This window comes from Varanus komodoensis, unplaced genomic scaffold, assembly GCF_004798865.1.
Source record: "Varanus komodoensis strain SLA01 unplaced genomic scaffold, ASM479886v1 scaffold70, whole genome shotgun sequence".
NCBI lineage: Eukaryota > Metazoa > Chordata > Lepidosauria > Squamata > Varanidae > Varanus > Varanus komodoensis.
In genome coordinates, this window is record NW_025336348.1 from 2337405 (window position 1) to 2354579 (window position 17175).

Genomic DNA, 17175 nt, shown 5'->3' on the forward strand with positions numbered 1-17175 from the left:
CATGAGCCGCTGTGGGTTGGGTTTCTCCTGCAATGATCTCTCACTCTTTTCCTTTAAAGTAGATTTTAACAAAACAGGTTTTCTTTTTGTTTTTATGTAATCCCAAACCCTTGACCTTGCTTGAATCAGGAGGAGGAGGAGACAGGGATCTGACTCTGAGGCTTAAATCTGTTCCAATTTGATATAACCATTAGGTGAAGTGAATGGGAATATTTGCTTAATTAAGCCCTTGGCAGAATTTGGGCCCTTTTCCATTTGGTGGCTGCAGCCTGGGTTTTAATTAAAAGTCAGCAAAGCATGTGCAGCTTTTGAATGGCTGGCTTTTGCTTCCAAATTATGCTCTTCTTTCCCTATCTGTCCCTTTGTACTAAAGCCCATCCATGAGAAAATGGATGAAGAAGCAGGACACCAACCCAAGAACTCGAGTTTTCCTGAGAAATGGTTCTTAAACTGGTTGTAGATCATTTGGGGGTGGAAATGGATGGGACCTGATTGTTTGATTTCTTGTAATAATTCCTCTATACTCCTCATTAGTCAAACTTAGCCTGGAATACTGTGTCCAGTTCTGGGCACCAAGATTTAAGAAAGATGCAGAAAAATTAAAAAGGGTCCAGAGGAGGACAACAAGAATGATCCAGGGTTTGGAAACACTGCCCTGTGAGGAGAGACTGAGAGAACTGGGCATGTTCAGCCTTGAGAAGAGAAGACTGAGCGGGGACATGGTATCCCTCTAGAAGTACCTCAAGGGCTGTCACAAAGAGGAAGGTCAAGCTCTCTTCTGGCTGACGCCAGAGTGCAGGACACGGAATAATCCAATCAAGTTGCGACAACCCAGATTCAGGCTGGACATCAGGAAAAGCTTCCTCACTGTCAGAGCAAGACGACAGTGGAAGCACCTGCCCAGAGAGGTGGAGGACTCTCTCACACTTTGTTGTTGTTAGTCGCAAAGTCGTGTCCAACCTATCGCAATCCCATGGACAACATTCCTCCAGGCCCTCCAGTCCTCCACCATCCCCCAGAGTCCACCTAAGCTCACACCAACTGCGTCAGTGACTCCATCTAGCTATCTCATCCTCTGCTGTCCCCTTCTTCTTTTGCCATCTATTGTTCCCAGCATTAGGCTCTTCTCCAGGGAGTCCTTCTTTCTCAATAGGTGGCCAAAGTATTTGAGTTTCATCTTCAGTATCTGACCCTCTAAAGAGCAGTCAGGGTTGATCTCCCCTAGCACTGACTGATTTGATCTTCTTGCAGTCCGAGGGACTCGCAGGAGTCTCCTCCAGCACCACAATTCAAAGGCCTCAATCCTTCGGCGCTCAGCCTTCCTTATGGTCCAGTTTTCACAGCCATACATTGCAACTGGGAAAACCACAGCCTTGACTATACACACTTTTGTTGGCAGGGTGATGTCTCTGCTTTTTAGTATGCTGTCTAGATTTGCCATAGCTTTTCTCCCCAGGAGCAAGCATCTTTTAATTTCTTGGCTGCAATCCCCATCTGCGGTGATCTTGGAGCCCAGGAAAATAAAATCTGTCACTACCTCCATTTCTTCCCCATTTATTTGCCAGGAAGAGGGACGTTCAAAAAGAAACTGGTCAGCCATCTGAGTGGGATGGTGTAAATTGGTGACCTGCAACAGCAGGGGTTGGACTCAATGGCCTTCATGGCCCCTTCCAACTCTACCATTCTATGATTCTATGCTTAATATAATAACATCTCTAATATATAAGTAGTAGTAGTCGCTGTAGTAAACTTATACTACATGCTCTCATTTTTATTCCTGGATTTTCTTTTCATGGTCAAGAATAACCTGGAATCTTTGCCCTACTGATGACTGCTCGCTCGCTCGCTCTCCCCATCTGGCATCCATGTGACTTAAGATACCATTATCTAACACTTGCCATTAACGGGCAGAACGGTTTCCAGACGGGTCAGAGATCAGAAGTGGAGACTCTACTAAGCAATCCCGGATGCCAAAAGCACCAGCCCAGAGCTGCCACTGCTTCACTGAAATCACTTTCCAACCACACACTCCGTGCCTCTCAGACAAAAAATAAACCCAACTTGTCCTTGTTCTTGTTCTTGGACATGGCAGCAAAAGACTGGGAATGAAAGAGGTTAAGGAAAAGCAAACTCCCCCAGAGAAGGCCAGTGTGAGTGTATTCATTCTGGATACCAGCGGTCCATCCTGCTACTGACTTTTTAAAATGATCTATCACCAACACAGGCAGATTTTAATTAACCTTATTTACATGTTTGTTCTACTGGTGTACCAAACAAAGTAGCGTACAGAACAAACATTAAGATAATGTCAACAATAGGAAAGACGAAAAGCACAGCATTAAAAACGTCCAAAAAATCGTATCAGCTACCAAACCTTAAAAAATCAACAAATACTGAGTGGAACAGAAATGTCTTCACCATTCAGAAACATTAAGCTGTGAAGTAAGTGGCTGGTATAATTTCTCTAGGGAGGGAGCCTCATAATTGGGGTGTTGCAAAAGGAAAGAAACCGAATGCCACCCATTCCTACTAACCTAACAAGGCTAATAAGAAGATAGAGCTGTGGACAAATTTGTTCAGAAGAAAGAGGAGGTGTTCAGATATCTTGTCTCCCAGCCATTTAGAGTTTTATAGGTAAAGACTCATACCTTGAACTAGGCTTGGAAATGAACCAGACACCAGCATAACTGATGTAGCGACAATAAGGTCTGATGAATAGATTGCCTAACAGAAAGCACTTTGCCGAGGGCGTTTTGCACCAATTGCATTTTCCAAACTTTTTCCGAGGTCTGCTCCATGGAGACCCTGTCCGAGACTGGAAGTGACCAAACATTCTTCTCACTATGATTTCTTTCCCTAGAATCATAGAGGCATAGAAGAGTAGAGCTGGAAGGGGCCAAGAAGGCCACCAGGTCCAACCCCCTACTCAGGGTAGGACTCTAACGTAAGCCATCCCTCCCAGGTGGCTGTCCAGCTGCCCCAGTTCCATCAGCAAATCCCACTGAAGCTCACATAATATGGCCTATCCTTGTTGCCCTGTCCAAGCCGTAATTGCTCAAGTCTAATTATAACTGTCACCATACCACAGAAGCCAGTGATTCCTCAGTCAAAAACATCCTCTGCTGATTCTAATCTTTAGCAAAATAATATATTTTTTTAAACTCCTACTTGAACAAGTAGCTATGAGTCACACTTCCCAACCAAATAGCAGGTATTCTGAGTGTGAGGGGAATTAAAAAAAAAGTCAGATACGTTTTCTCCCGAAAGGGACCCAACTAGCACGAGCAGTCAAAGTTGGATGAAAGCAGTGGAATATGAGCAGCAGTAGCAAAGAAACAAACGCACGCGCCAGGGGTGCTCCTGAGCTGTGCAAACAGGTTCTTCAGAGGGAGTGCGAACCCATGCAGAACAGGCTGCCCAGATCAGGCAATCCAAGTTGCTGTCTTATGCTTCTCTTTTAACACATCTGTGCTTAGATTGCACTGGTCAAGTGGACTGCAGCTGGCTTCATGGTAATGTTTTTCTCCAGTATTAATTTGTTAAAAAGTACACTTTTAAGAACATAAACAGTGGCCTCTGAGCTCCAAAAGTAAATAAATTTGATTATTCTGCTAAAACCTGAGCTTATGACACCAGAATCAATGCAAATAAATATATGCATTTCTACACTTAAACCTAACACACAACTCCCAAAATTAGAGCTTTAAAAATCTGCCCAAATCTGAATGTCAAGTGGTTGGAGGACCAACTCAGGCTTGAGGAGATCTAGGTTCACATTTCCAATCAACCCAGAAGTTCACTGGATGATCTGATGCTAGCTGCTAATTTTCAGCTTTTCCTACCTCGTACAGTTGTTATAAAGACAGAAAAAGGAAAAACCTACATGCATCACTTTGTATTCCTGGGAGGAAAGCTGAGGTATAACAATAATGAAAACACATCTAAGCAATCAAAGATAGATTATATTCCAACATCTGTAAAACCCACTGGCCTAAAACGACAGGAATAGAAATCATGCTACCATTATGTCCGCATAAGATTTTTGCACAGAAAGAACAGAGCAAGAAGCAACACTTAACAACATGACATTCTAGGTTTGCAAAGAGGTGAACACTAACACTGGATCACCAGTGTGTGGAAAAGAGATATACTCATCCCAGAGTCTTTAAAATAAAAACTTGCTCTGTGGTTTGTGCGTGCGTACAAACATGTTTTCCTACTGTTTCGACTATTTCTCCTGATCCTTAAGGCACCCTTTCCACTGAGCATGGAATAAAAGAGGCTTTAAAAACTACAAAACAACAATAGCAAATACAGCCCCAGGATAACATGATATAAACGATGGAATTTTAAGACATATGAGGATTACGCTGCTTAGCTAGCTAAGCAAGTCAACTTGTGGGTCAAACATTTCTTCAAAAATCCTTTGCTATGAAAACAGAAAATAATTGAGGTAGGAACTTACACTACCGTAGAATTCCAGTTGACACCCAAAACCAGTATTAATTTCCCTTTGCTGAAATTCCACATTTTCCCTAGACTGAAGCTTTGCAACATCTGGAAATGTCAAGGCAGCTGCTTCCATCCGGCTTTACACACCATATTTCCAGCTCAGGACTGATTTCTCGGTATTATTCATTGCTTTGCAAATGCGTGGCACCAACTTCAAACAAGGGGAAGTCCCAAAGAACATCTGTAGAACCTCTCCCTTATTCTAGTGTTCCACAACTGGAAGAATTCCAACTTTTATTAAGACTGTGACTGAAAAGTATTGCAATGGATCCCAAGACTACAGACCTAGAGCCAGGTTACAGGATATAGATATGTCATGCTATAAAACACCAACTGGTTCACAGACAATACTCTCAATTAATCGGTGTAGATTGTCACTGAAACATAAATGACCACTGAGCTAGGAATTACTGTGATGTCTGAACCTGACTGAGCTAACAAATCATGGTTAACCACAAACATTCCAGGAGGAAAACCTATGGTATATGGTTGGCTTGTAAACTGTAGGTTGCTCATCATGGTTTGTTATCTTGCCTGGGTTCAGACAACATGATAACTCCTATTTCAGCAGAAGCTACAGTTCAATAACCCCTTTTCCTGGGAGGGGAAGAGACAGTGTGGTATGGTGGTTAGAGTGTTGGACTGGGGACTCAGGAGATCCGGGTTCCAATCCCAACATGATCATGAAGCTCACCAAATGACCCTACAATATTATACGAAGTGTGTGTGTGTGTGAGAGAGAGAGGAGAGAGAGAGAGACACCGACCTTCCCATCACTAAAGGAAAAAAGAAACTGTGAAAGATATAAGAAATTTCAAGTTTTGCTCCATTCAATAGATGTTGGAAGTGTAAACATAAATTGGGTACTTTTACTATATGTGGTGGACTTGTGATAATGTGAAAAAGTATTGGGTTAAAATACATAAATGGCTTGTGGAAATGTTACAAAAATCCTTAGCTCTTACACCTGAAGTTTTTTTTTTTTAATTAGGCACTATATCAGAGGATATTAGTAAACAAGAAATTTATTCAATTTTACATGTAATCACTGTGGCGATGACTGCATTCACTCAATACTAGAAAAGTGAAGAATTACCCATCGATGAATTGATTCTAAAAAAAAATCCTGGACTGTGCAGAAATAGATAGATTAACTTTATCATTGAAGGAGAAGGAAAATATTGACTTCTATCAAACTTGGGACTCTTTTTATTAATGGCTAGAGAAATGGGACTTTGCATAGATTTAAATATGTTTTTAAAGTTATTATAAATGGAAAAAGAAGGGTGTGCGGGCTGACCCAGCGGGCTCGATGTTTTTGATGATGGATGTTGTTTGCAGTTTGTTGTTTTTTAGGATTATAATTCAAATAAAACTTTGAATTCAAAAAAAAGTTTTGCTCCATTCAGCAACAGGACGACTTGTGCCACAGGTTGGGGTCAGCAAATTGTCACCATGCTGTGACCTTAAACAAATAAACAAACAAAAAGCAGCCCCTTGTAGTGAAAAACTCCAATCATGTTCACTTTGGCAGGGCTGTATCTTGTAATGTACACAATGGTTAAGCTCCGTACATATGGATCTAAAATAAACCAAATAGTAACTCAGAGAAAGTTTTGTTTATACTGGCCAGTTCATTTAGTCACTAAATATATGAAGTCTGTATTTTATGATCTGGCTTCTTGAAATGAACTCCCTGAAAAAGAAGAGAGGTATGTTGAGCCCAATACATTAATATTTTCACCTCTGGGAAGATGAGTGGAGAAGCATAATAAACCCATATAATACATCAATTCTCATTTTATGTCCCCTCCCATCCTGCTTTATCTTTTTTTATTTGATTTAGTATTCATCTAATTGGTTATACTACTATATTTATTGGTTTTATTGCACACACGGCATCTCTCAAAAGAGTGGTAAATTCGGGGTAGCATTTTGGCTCAGCCATGCACACCTGTGCACACCTAGCCCTGATCTGAGTGCTAGTGCAGTTCCTCTACAAGGAAACATTACAAGGTTGAGGCAAGGTGGGCGAGCCATGGGGACACTTTATACCGAAGTGTATCAGATGCATATGGCTATGTATGGTGTGGAAAACCTAGGATTATCTATTATGGAAAGACATTAAATGGAAAGAGATTTGGGACAAATAGATGCTCCTGCCCCAGGAATAGGTTACCACAGGATGGAATGGATTACCAAAACAGCTATCTTGGCTTCACCTTCCATGGACAGGTCAAATCCTCCAGACATCTTAGACAATTCCATATAAGAGAAAGCTGCAAGCGGCTTTCCTGATGGCTTTAAGCCGCCTCCACGATGCCAGTCACTGGGGAACATGAGCGGTACTGATTATGGTCCTGTGGCCTTCCCAGAGGCATCTGGTTGACCACTGTGGTGAGCAGAACGCCAGGCCAGATAAGCCTTTGGTCTGATGAACAAGGTTGCTCTTATGTTCTTACAACCCATAATTTGACTTGAAAACAAGAACTGGCAACACAGTTCAAATAGTGTTGTTCAAATCTGGCTGAATGAAAACTACTTTGGGCCATGTAAGGACTGGAGATAAAAGGAACCTGAAATCCATTCTCAACAGCTGTACTATGGCTTAGCAGTCTGACCAGAGCCATTGTTTTCATTTTTGTTTCTCAGTTAGTGTGCGAGTGTGCGTGTGTGTATGACAGAGAGGGAGAGGAACCAGCTCACTGAAAACAGTACCCACAAAAAGCTAGTCCCTACCAAGCAAAGACATCAGTATTTGGCATCAATTAACCATCTCAGTTTCGATTGTCTTTTCTTTCCAAACATGGAAATCCAGGGTCAAAGGTAGGTTTGTTCTTTTTTCTCAAGATGTTTCCAGCCCTGGAGGCTGCAAAGACAGGCTTGAAAGCACATGAGCAAGGCCAAGTGAAATTTCACTGCATGTTGCCTTCATTCATTTAAGGCCCATTTGTCTGAACTCGAATTCAATAAAAAAAAGTGGAGGCTACTGCGATCCTTTAGAGCAAAAGGGACAACTGAGAGGGGGATGCTAAATCACTCGGCTCCATGGCCCAGCTCCTTGCATTGCTTCTGTCATACCCAGATGCTATTCAGTTCTCACTCTCTCGCTGTATGTGTGTGTGTGTGTGTGTGTGCGTGCGTGCGTGCGTGCGTGCGTGCAAGGGAAGAAAATGAAGCCATGGGGACGACTGTCATACATCAGAGATGTATGATGAAAAGGTTTGGCTCATCTGCATATCCTCCTGATCAAAAGGACCCTCGCTATACGATTTCAGTTTTAAATACATTGCTCTTGTACCATCACAACCAACTTAGTCCTAAGTAATCTACAGCGAGTCAGGGGGTAGTTACATTCACAAAGCCTTAACAGCATCCAGTTTGCTTAATGCAGACAAGTAGCAAATTCTGGGGGGAAGGCAGGCTGATGCAAGATTTGGATTATCCTGGTGCACAATGTTAAATTTCCAAAGTATTCCACAGCCTTGGTGATGAGTGACTGGCACAGAGCAGCTACATATTCTATGTTTTCAAAGTCTAGTTTAATTAGTTCTGGCATATTCCACCCACAGATTTGCAAGGAGTTAACCAGTGCTATAATTTTCTTGACAGATTTTGGCTCTTGCGGGAAGTCTCCTTGCCCAAACTTTAAGGCCTTTCTTGTGGCCCATGTGGGCAGCTCCACCAGCCCATGTTTTGGTTTTGGTCCATCAGGCTGTTTCGGTTACAGCATGGCGATGCAGCAGCTTCCTTCCTGCAAGGCGATGAAAAGGAATGCCATAGCAGAGTCTCCCCAACCAGGTGATGTCCTGATCGCTTTGGACTTCAACTCCCATCACTCTAACCTGCCTGGTAAAGCATCTTGCTTGTTGGGAGTTGCAGTCCAAAACATGTAGAAGCTACCAAGAATGGAGAAAGCACCATGGAAGACTGAGATGACGACCCTGGACGTTCCTGAGAGCTTCATAAAGGATGAAAATCCCCAGCAGCATCCCTACAGGCCCTGTCTCAACCACTGCTAGGAAACCGCTTCTTCTATTAATGCAGATCAGGGAGAAATATGCCAGCCAGTGTTGTGACCAGTGACCAATGAATGGATCAGAAACACACTATGGAATCAAACACCGCTTGATATAGTGATCGTGCAAGTGTGCACTGTGGCCATGCAACCAACACACAACAGAACATTTCCAATGGGAGCACCATGTGCAGGCCCAATTTGTATGCAGGTGCAACATACGGAATTTTTCATAACAGCATGTCAGTTCAGCTTGAGTGCCTCACAAGTGCCACTGTCTGTATAGTAGAAGGGAGACGTATATGTGCAAACTCCCTTGTTGCATTTCTGGGCCAGGCCTCAGAAACTGTCTAATGCAGGCAAAAGTAGTAAGTCAACTGACAAGTTTTTGCTTCTTTTCTCCTTGCTTTTGCAAAGGAAATTAAAATTTCATTTTGCTTAAATGGACTTGATGGTTTGCATTTCAGCTCTGCTGTCTTCCTTACCATCCAGTCATGCTATGAGAATTTGAATGCACCTTTATCAGGAAATTTCCACTAACTTGCTACACCCAAAAAAGATGCCCTGCTTTAGGTGATCTTGGATATATTTCAATTATTTAAGGAAAGAAAAGAAGAAGAGGAAGCTTGAATGTGTAAGATTGCCCTGTGTCTGAATTTCCACTATTGTGCAGAGTCCCACTGGACTGGAGCTTTACGCATTTCAATGAAAAGGCACAGCCTTTTACACATTTGGTCACTAACCTCAGGCACATTTTCTAAGCAACAGAGATTTCAATATGGCCATTTGTCTAAACACAAAGGATCACTGTAGAGGACCTGAAAGACACTCTAAACCAGGTTTCCTCTTAATTAAATCAGAGAGAGAGAGAGAGAGCGAGAGAGAGAGAGTCACAAATTGAAAAACCAAAGTGGAATGATTAGAGAATCCATCTTTTTCAGATGAGTTTCACATTTGAATCAGGAATGGGAACAGACAAGAGGACTGGAGAGCTGAAAATAAATTGTATTTTGAGGAGACGACAAGGACCACCCCTCTAATATTTTAGCCAGTCCCGTGCTCACTGTTTCTCTGCTTCTAGAGTGCTGAAAGAAGGGCACCTGTTCCTCCCTCAGAGGGCCAGGGGATGGGAACAAGTGATGCGGGGGGGGGGGGGCTAATTGGCGGAGAGATGGCGCTGGGTGGAGAGCTGGGAAGATAAGGCACTTGATGGCTTTGCTGTGCTCTGGTTCTCCCCACAAAAGCACAGGTGTGGCAGCTGCCCTGTTCCAGATACTGCCCCCAGGTATCTGGAAGCTGCTTTTAATTGCCAGATCAGTGCACAAGAAGACCTCCCTCATCCATGACCTAATAGTGGATCAGGTAGCCCATCTGGCCTGGATAACCAAGAACTAGGTGGGTGAACAGGAGGAGCTGGCCACTCCTAGCTCTGCCCACCTGGGTAGTTGGCACAGTGTCAGGCTAGACTGGGGGCCAGGGAGGGGGCTACCATGGCCTACCAGAAATCCCTCCCCCTGCCACCTGAGCCCTGGTCTAGAGTGTTTGCACCTGGTGCTGGGCCAGCACGACGGGCTGGGGATTCTGCTAGCATCCTGTCCACCTGAGCTGAGACAGGTTGTCCCCATTGGAATGTTGAGGTCCCCTTGGGGGCAGCGAGCATCTATGCTGAGGGCACCTAACTGAGGCAGCTCAGGATTTCATGGACCTTGTGACAACCATGACATCACGGGCACAAAGCACATTAACAGAGCTTTGTCCTTTGCTCTTATTCTTTTTTCAGCTGGGTATGGGGAAAGTGATCTGAAGCTGGGGAACGCTGAATGAGCCCCTTTGCTGTGAGCAGATCACTGCCTGCTGAGAGTTAGACTAAGGACAATTTTTCCCCTCTGTGGGGTTGGGGGTCTATTAAGTTGGTCCATCCTCATTGACTGCGATGATATCTAGAGGGGTTTTGGAGGGTTTTCAGCCAATATATGCGTAGCTAGTGGTCCTGGTGGTCAGTCCTTGGAATGCAGAGATGACCTGGTCAGTTGTCTCCACACCCCCCCGAAAAGGGGGCAGGAGTGCATCTCCATCCCCAGCCTCCTAAATGTCTTGGGTTCAGGCTGCATGGGCCACAAATCTATAAGCTGGAAGTGTGTCCCTTATGGCTGAGGATGCTGTGCAAATCCTTGAAAGGTTGCCACAAAGAGGAAGGGCAGGATCACTGATCAGGATTTGACCTGATGACCCAGTGGACCGGTCCCACCATATTATTCTAGGATTCAATGATTCCTCACCCATGAGAGCTGTCTCTTTGAAGGTCAGTTCACACATCTGCACAAGGTCTTCTCAACCAACACCCGCATGACATATAATCTGCACCCTTATCTTTAGCCAGTTAAAGAAACAGGGATATGTGAAAGCAGCGGCGTGCAACAGGCTGGGAAACGTCATTGGTCTTAGCACAATTATTTCACTTTAAACCCCTGAGAAGTTTCGTCTCAGCAGAAACCAACAAATCCACCTCCAGGGTTGGTGGCTTCTCTACATGAAGCCTTTCAGAGAGAAGATGACGAAAGGAGAGAGGGAGGTCAGGTGCTCAGAGAACAAGAGTTGAATGTCTTGTTTTTACTGTTTGACAGGGAAGCTTTTAAAGGAAGGGAATGTTCAGAGGTAAGAAATAGCATAAATCAATAATGACAACACTGAGTACATTTTAACACAGCTCTTTCATCCCAGGACATGAAAGTGCTTTGAAACATTTATTTAATAAACTCCACAGCAACTCCGGAGATATCTCTACAGGTTGATAAATGAGGCAAAGACTGCCCAAGGTCATACAGGGACGACACGGGGGGCTCTGGGAATATCCACCAGATAGCTAATGCTTTACCTTAGTATCCTGCCATACAATTCATCTACTCCAATGTGAACATCCGGAAATAACTGTGCAAGAGGGAAAACCAGAGTTCAACTTTGCCAAAAGATTCCCGGTATACAAATAGCTGCTGCTTCTTTCAGTTGTATGCCTAGGCAACACAGGGAGACTGGTTATTATACTTAGCCTCCAAGCACCACTTCTGGATGAATCCAATGCAACTCTGCCAACTGGAGGGTAAACCTCCACAGGCCAGATTTGGCCCAGTGACCAAAGGTTCCCCATCCCTGGTCTAAAGGAAATATAATTAAAAAACCATCCATTTCCCAAATTTATACAGAATGAAGGGAAGGGTCAATGTCTTGGACCATCACACTTGGAAGAAGTATCCAAAAATTGGAATACAATCCCTCTAATCAGAAGAAATTGCGGGGGAGGGATTAGTTTGGTGTTGACAGAAGTCATCCAAAATATTTTCCAAATTCTGGGTTGTTTCCTTCTCAAAAATCCAACTATTTGGGACGCCTCCAAGAAGCACGGCAAAATTAGATTGCTATGTACACGTTTTGTGGGGTGGGGCAATTACATGCAATTTCTTCCCTGCCACTAGAAAGCGAGGAACCATTTGCTAGCACCAGAGAGCTTTGTGGTCCAGCTTCCTCGACAGAGCTGCTACCATTGTCTCTCAAAGGAAACAACCTCTCTCTGCATGCAGACATGGACCGAGCTGGTTGCAAGCCATTACAAGCAAGACACCCTTGAGTCATGCACAAAACTAATCATCTCTAGTAAGACATTCTCAGAGCGGCACTCCTGAAGACAAAGATGCAATAAAAATAAAATATATCCCATTCTAAGAAATCCATTTTTAACATGGCAGAGATGAAAGGGCTAAGATTTGATACAGGCCACATCAACTGGACTATTTTGATGCTCTTGTCATTATGGGTTATCCTCCTTTTAAGACAGGATGGACAACTCCAGGGTGTCCCCCCAGTCTGCCGAGCACCCATCTAATGCACCACACCTTCTCTCTGCTGCAGCCCCCTCCAAAAAAATATAAATAAATGATTTTGTAAGCAATGGTATCAGTGCAGCTACCAAGTGCTCAAAGGGCTTGTTTTCAAGCTAATTTTGACCCTTGTAATGTTCTGCAGTAGTAATGGAGTAGCAAAAGAGTTAAAATGAACCACTTCATTTCTTTTTAACCTTTATAAAAATAATTTTGGGGGCAGCATCTGCCGCATGCCACTGTGACCAACGAGTTGCCCAGCTCTGTTCCAAGAAATAGTTACTGAGTCAGCATTGGAACTATTCTTCTTCTTATTCATAAAGGGTATAAATCCATCCAGAATGCCGTGACTCCATTGGCTTTCCTCCCAAGATGCAATCTAGCAGGAGGGCTGCCCTTTGTAAGACAGGTTCTCTGACTACTTGGGCAAAGAGTTTGTTATTGGAGAGAGGAACGGGAGCCGTTTCTGTGAGACTGGGTCTATACATGTTCTCCAGTTGTGTCCAGGCACATCCCCAGTGCCTTAATGGTTTTCTGTCAAATACCAGAGTTTCCACTCTATGGGGATGAAGCAGCTCCAGCCCAGGAAGGATCAGAACCACCAGATGGCACTCATGACTGTTACTGCTGGAGAACATCATAGCTGCCACTACAGTTTAGTAGCCTGAGAATTGGTACTCAGCTCCTTTGAACGGTCTCCATCATCACTGGTTATAAAATCAGGATGATCAACTAAACTTCTTGAGCTCTTTTTTAAAGGCAAGGGGCAGCACCTGCCAGAAATTTGTTTACTATCCCAGGACCGTCTATCTTTACAGAACCTTTTGGAAAGTCCCTTTGCTCGATAATAAAGGACACATTTTGCAAGCAGAAGGCAATTCCTATGCAACCTGTGTGCACCTAAAATACAAAGCCATTAAGAGAACTGTGGTGCTGCTGTTGAACTGCTTCCATTATAAGGTGCTTTGCAAGATGCTATGGCTGAAAGGAGGGTTATAAATATAGTAAATAATAAATAATTAAGAATTAAAGTATGCTGGAGTTCTAGAGGCTAGGACATGTGCTTTCTTGTCCAGATGCAAATGTTGCAGCTGCAGAAGCCATGCGGAAATCCAGGGCAGAAATGGCACCGTTGCACAGCTTGGCTGTCTGCATAGAGATTCCCGGCTGTTACGACCGCACACGACCCCAAGACACTGGCCAGTGATGGAGTTTTAAAGGTGAGGTCCCTTCCTTTCCTTAGAGCTTCTCTCTTTACTCTTCCAAGAATATTTCCAGCCGTGCAAGCAGGAGGGGTAGAGAAGAGAGGAAAAAAGGCAGTCTGCAAAATCAGAAAACCAATTAACTGGAGTGAGTATTTGACCAGGCTGATGGATCACATAAAAACCTATCTCTCACATGGATCCTGATCTTCTCAAAGGATACTAGTTCATGTGGAACTAGTCAAAGGGGATGCAAAATCAGAAAAGCCTTCACATGGGGAATATTCTGCTACGAAGGCTGGAGGCATAATCAAAGATCAGGTAAACTGCACTAGATGCTTTGAAAGGGCAACTGCCAAGAATAACACCGACGAATGTAGCAACGTCTCTTAACAATGTCTTCCTCCTGAATGAAGCACATTCTAGTAACAAAGATGACTCAATTTACCTTACAGCACGCCTTGGTTGTCAATTTAGACGTTTTCTAAAGCTTCCCATAAGTAATTTAGCTATTTTACCAAAAAATCTCTTGTCGTGCAGAACAGACGCAAACTAGTACTTCACATTTCGAGATGCGTCTTAAAAAGCGCTTGTGGCTCGCTCCTGCAGCCATGCTTCTCCTTCATGAGTTAGAGACAGGGCATGGTGTGCCAACTTCTGTCTCTTGGCTGCGCAGTTTCTATGCACATGTGACTTGTGGCCACTAGAGGCCAGACTGGTGCCTGCTGGCCAATGCAACTCTGTTAGGCTTCCACGTGTGAGAAAGCGAACAGAGGGATGGAAATCCAATGGATTTTTCATGATTCAGCCCTTCGGATTCATTCATTCTGCAGCACTGCTGGCTCGCTATGGTGTGAGCCGAGCCAGCTCACAGACTCCATCTCTGAAGGGGACCCCAGTTTGGGCTTTTTTCCCAAATCTGCAAATAAAATGTGTGCAAACCAGCACCCCCAAAAGTACGTGGCTCTAGTGTGATCTGTGCAGAATCGGTCAATTTTTGCAAATTATAATGTATGCAAAAGGACCCAGTACTGTGTGTAATTTTTTTGCACAAATTCTTCTATGTGCAAAGACAGTAGGCCCGTTTTTGCACAAATTGTGCTATGCGCAAGAAAAGCACCCCCACTTTTTTGCACAATTTTCATTTATGCATTAAAAAAGAGTCAGAGCTTATTGCATCTTAGAGACAGACATCCATGAACATTCTCAACTCAGGCTCCTTCCAATTACTGGATTAAAAGTGGGCAGGAAATGCAACAAGCTCAAAAAAGCCAGATTTTCTTGTTCCAGTACTTCCCTTGTCATCCTGATCTCCTTGTTACTATTGTTTGCTTTTGTTCTAGAACAGATTTCTTGGAACTTTTAACTCCACCAGTTAGGAAAGTCAGAAGAATGTGGAAGGTCTACAATACAACCTTTCAGACTAGTTGACACTGCATAAATGACTTAGTGGTGTATCTTGAAGTTGCAGGAAAACACAAAGCAGAGCCCATTAGCCGGAAACCTGTTCTCCTGATATATCTTGCAAAATACAGTTTCAAAATCCAGTATCATAGGCAATCATTCATTAAAAAAATACAGTTTCTAGCCCTCATGGTTCCATGTGTAATTGTATCACATGACTAAAGGCTTCTGCAATCCCACAGCCTTTATTCTGGGCAAAGTTTCTAGGAGGCAGCTTCTCTGCTATCCACAGTTCTGTATCAAGGTCCCTCCAGTACTGTAAAACTTCATTGCCCTCCCCATATCCCCACATGCTTTGCCTTGTTAATATCACATTGCTTGGATTTTTCAGATGAGAGATTAATAGCATTTTGGACAAAGCTAATAGGTTATCTGGTCACACTTCCTCGGAGAAGGAAAAGGCATATATCTCTTGTGAAAATATATGATACCAGCACAAATACAGTTGGTAAGATACTCCCCAGGCCTGAGGAAGGGTCCACATTTTAAAATAATGGAGAAAAATCTATGAAAAGAGTCTGGCAAGATGTGTAGTCGATGCTCCTGAACTGTTTACAAGAAGGGCAAATGACACAGAATTTCACTGCTGGGCAAATGAGGAACTTTGTTTTTTTAGAATACTTTGAGACCTACAAGAGTGTCAGGAAATGTGTTCTTTCAAGATTTTAGGGCTTGCACTAACAATATTCTCACATACTCAATTTTTTTTACTTTATTTTAAGCAGGCCTATTTTTAAAGAGGAGTTTCCCTTTGTTTAGATACCATTTTTTACATGTTATCCTATAAAGCACCAGAGGAGACCCTTCTGGGGCTAAAAGGTGGTTCCTAAACAATAGGTGAAATAAATGTAATCCATGGGAGTTCCTATTTTCTATGGAATGTCCTTGGTCTGTTTTTGGACAGGCTCTGCTGAAATGAATGAACTCCTGTTGTGTTATGTTGCTTCTATGCGTTCCACTGGGTCCTGCGTAAGAGCACACAGGTAGGGCCAGCCCAGGAAGGGGTTGTCCCCTTGGACAGCAGGGGCAGAGGGGATGCCGCAAGGGGTTGGAGGACAAAGTTGCATGCATCATGAGCCCCCTAAGCTCGACTGCTGCCTTCAGAGGCCTTGCAAGTTGCTGCCATATCCCCCGAACTGAGTTTGTGGACAAGGCATGGGAGAAGTCACCGTCCGGTTCTTTCTCGCAGGCCACAAAATGGGTGCTTGGGCTGCACTCTTGCTCCCAAGTGACTCATTTGGAGCCGTGCAACCTAAAAAAACAGAGTTTGACTGAAGGCCTCGTAAGTGAAAACAAAGCAAAAACAACAACAGAAAAGGCCCAATGTTTTCAAGGCGGCATGAAACCACAAATAGAACCAACATGCTCGGCCAGAGACTTCTGGAAGTCAAGAAGGGTTTTTGAAATATTTTTCTGCAAAAGGACTAATTGTGCGGTCAAAAGTGAGGCTTTTCCCACAGTGAAAGTCAGGGATGAGGCCGCATCCCTTGCATCCCCCCACCCCCTGGTGCTTCAACAGTTCAGTCCTCACAGCCCGCTGATGTCACATCTGCACGAACATGACACCCCCCCCCACAAAACACCCCCATGGGTTCATGGCCCACATTCCAACACAGCAAAAATATTTTTGCGTTCAAGTGTATGACTGTACTGTTTAACAGCATCTTCTCCTAGATTGTGTACTTCACAGATACTTAAAAGATAATCCACCGCCTACAACGCTGGGGGTCTTCGCAGCTGCATCCACGGCCATTTGGCATTCCTCCTAGCAGGAGGATGTAACAAGATCAGACTGGATTATTTACTGAAGTGTTGGACCCTGGCTGGATATGGCAAAGCATTTCTTGCTCTTTCTCAGATTTGTATCCCACTGCTACAGTTCTACGCTGATTCTTGAAATGGCTTAAAATAAACATGATTGAATATTGTTTGTTCGGTTTTGTTTAGCTTTTGGGGTTTTTTTAACCACAACAATCACATTGACAAAGAATACACTGTCAGAATCGTTCAAAGGGAAATAAAAATGAATCAATCCATCAACTCTTCCCAAAGCTCACATTTTTAATTATGGTGGTACAAAAGGAATGATGCAGGAGTCCTGAATTAA

The 17175-nt window shown here is 43.5% G+C and overlaps 1 protein-coding gene across 6 annotated transcripts in view; it reads right to left on the reverse strand.

The window, feature by feature from the left end:
* The window catches only part of PDE3A (phosphodiesterase 3A), a 296763-nt gene that overhangs the window by 156177 nt on the left and 123411 nt on the right, over positions 1-17175 (reverse strand). The window lies entirely within an intron of this gene.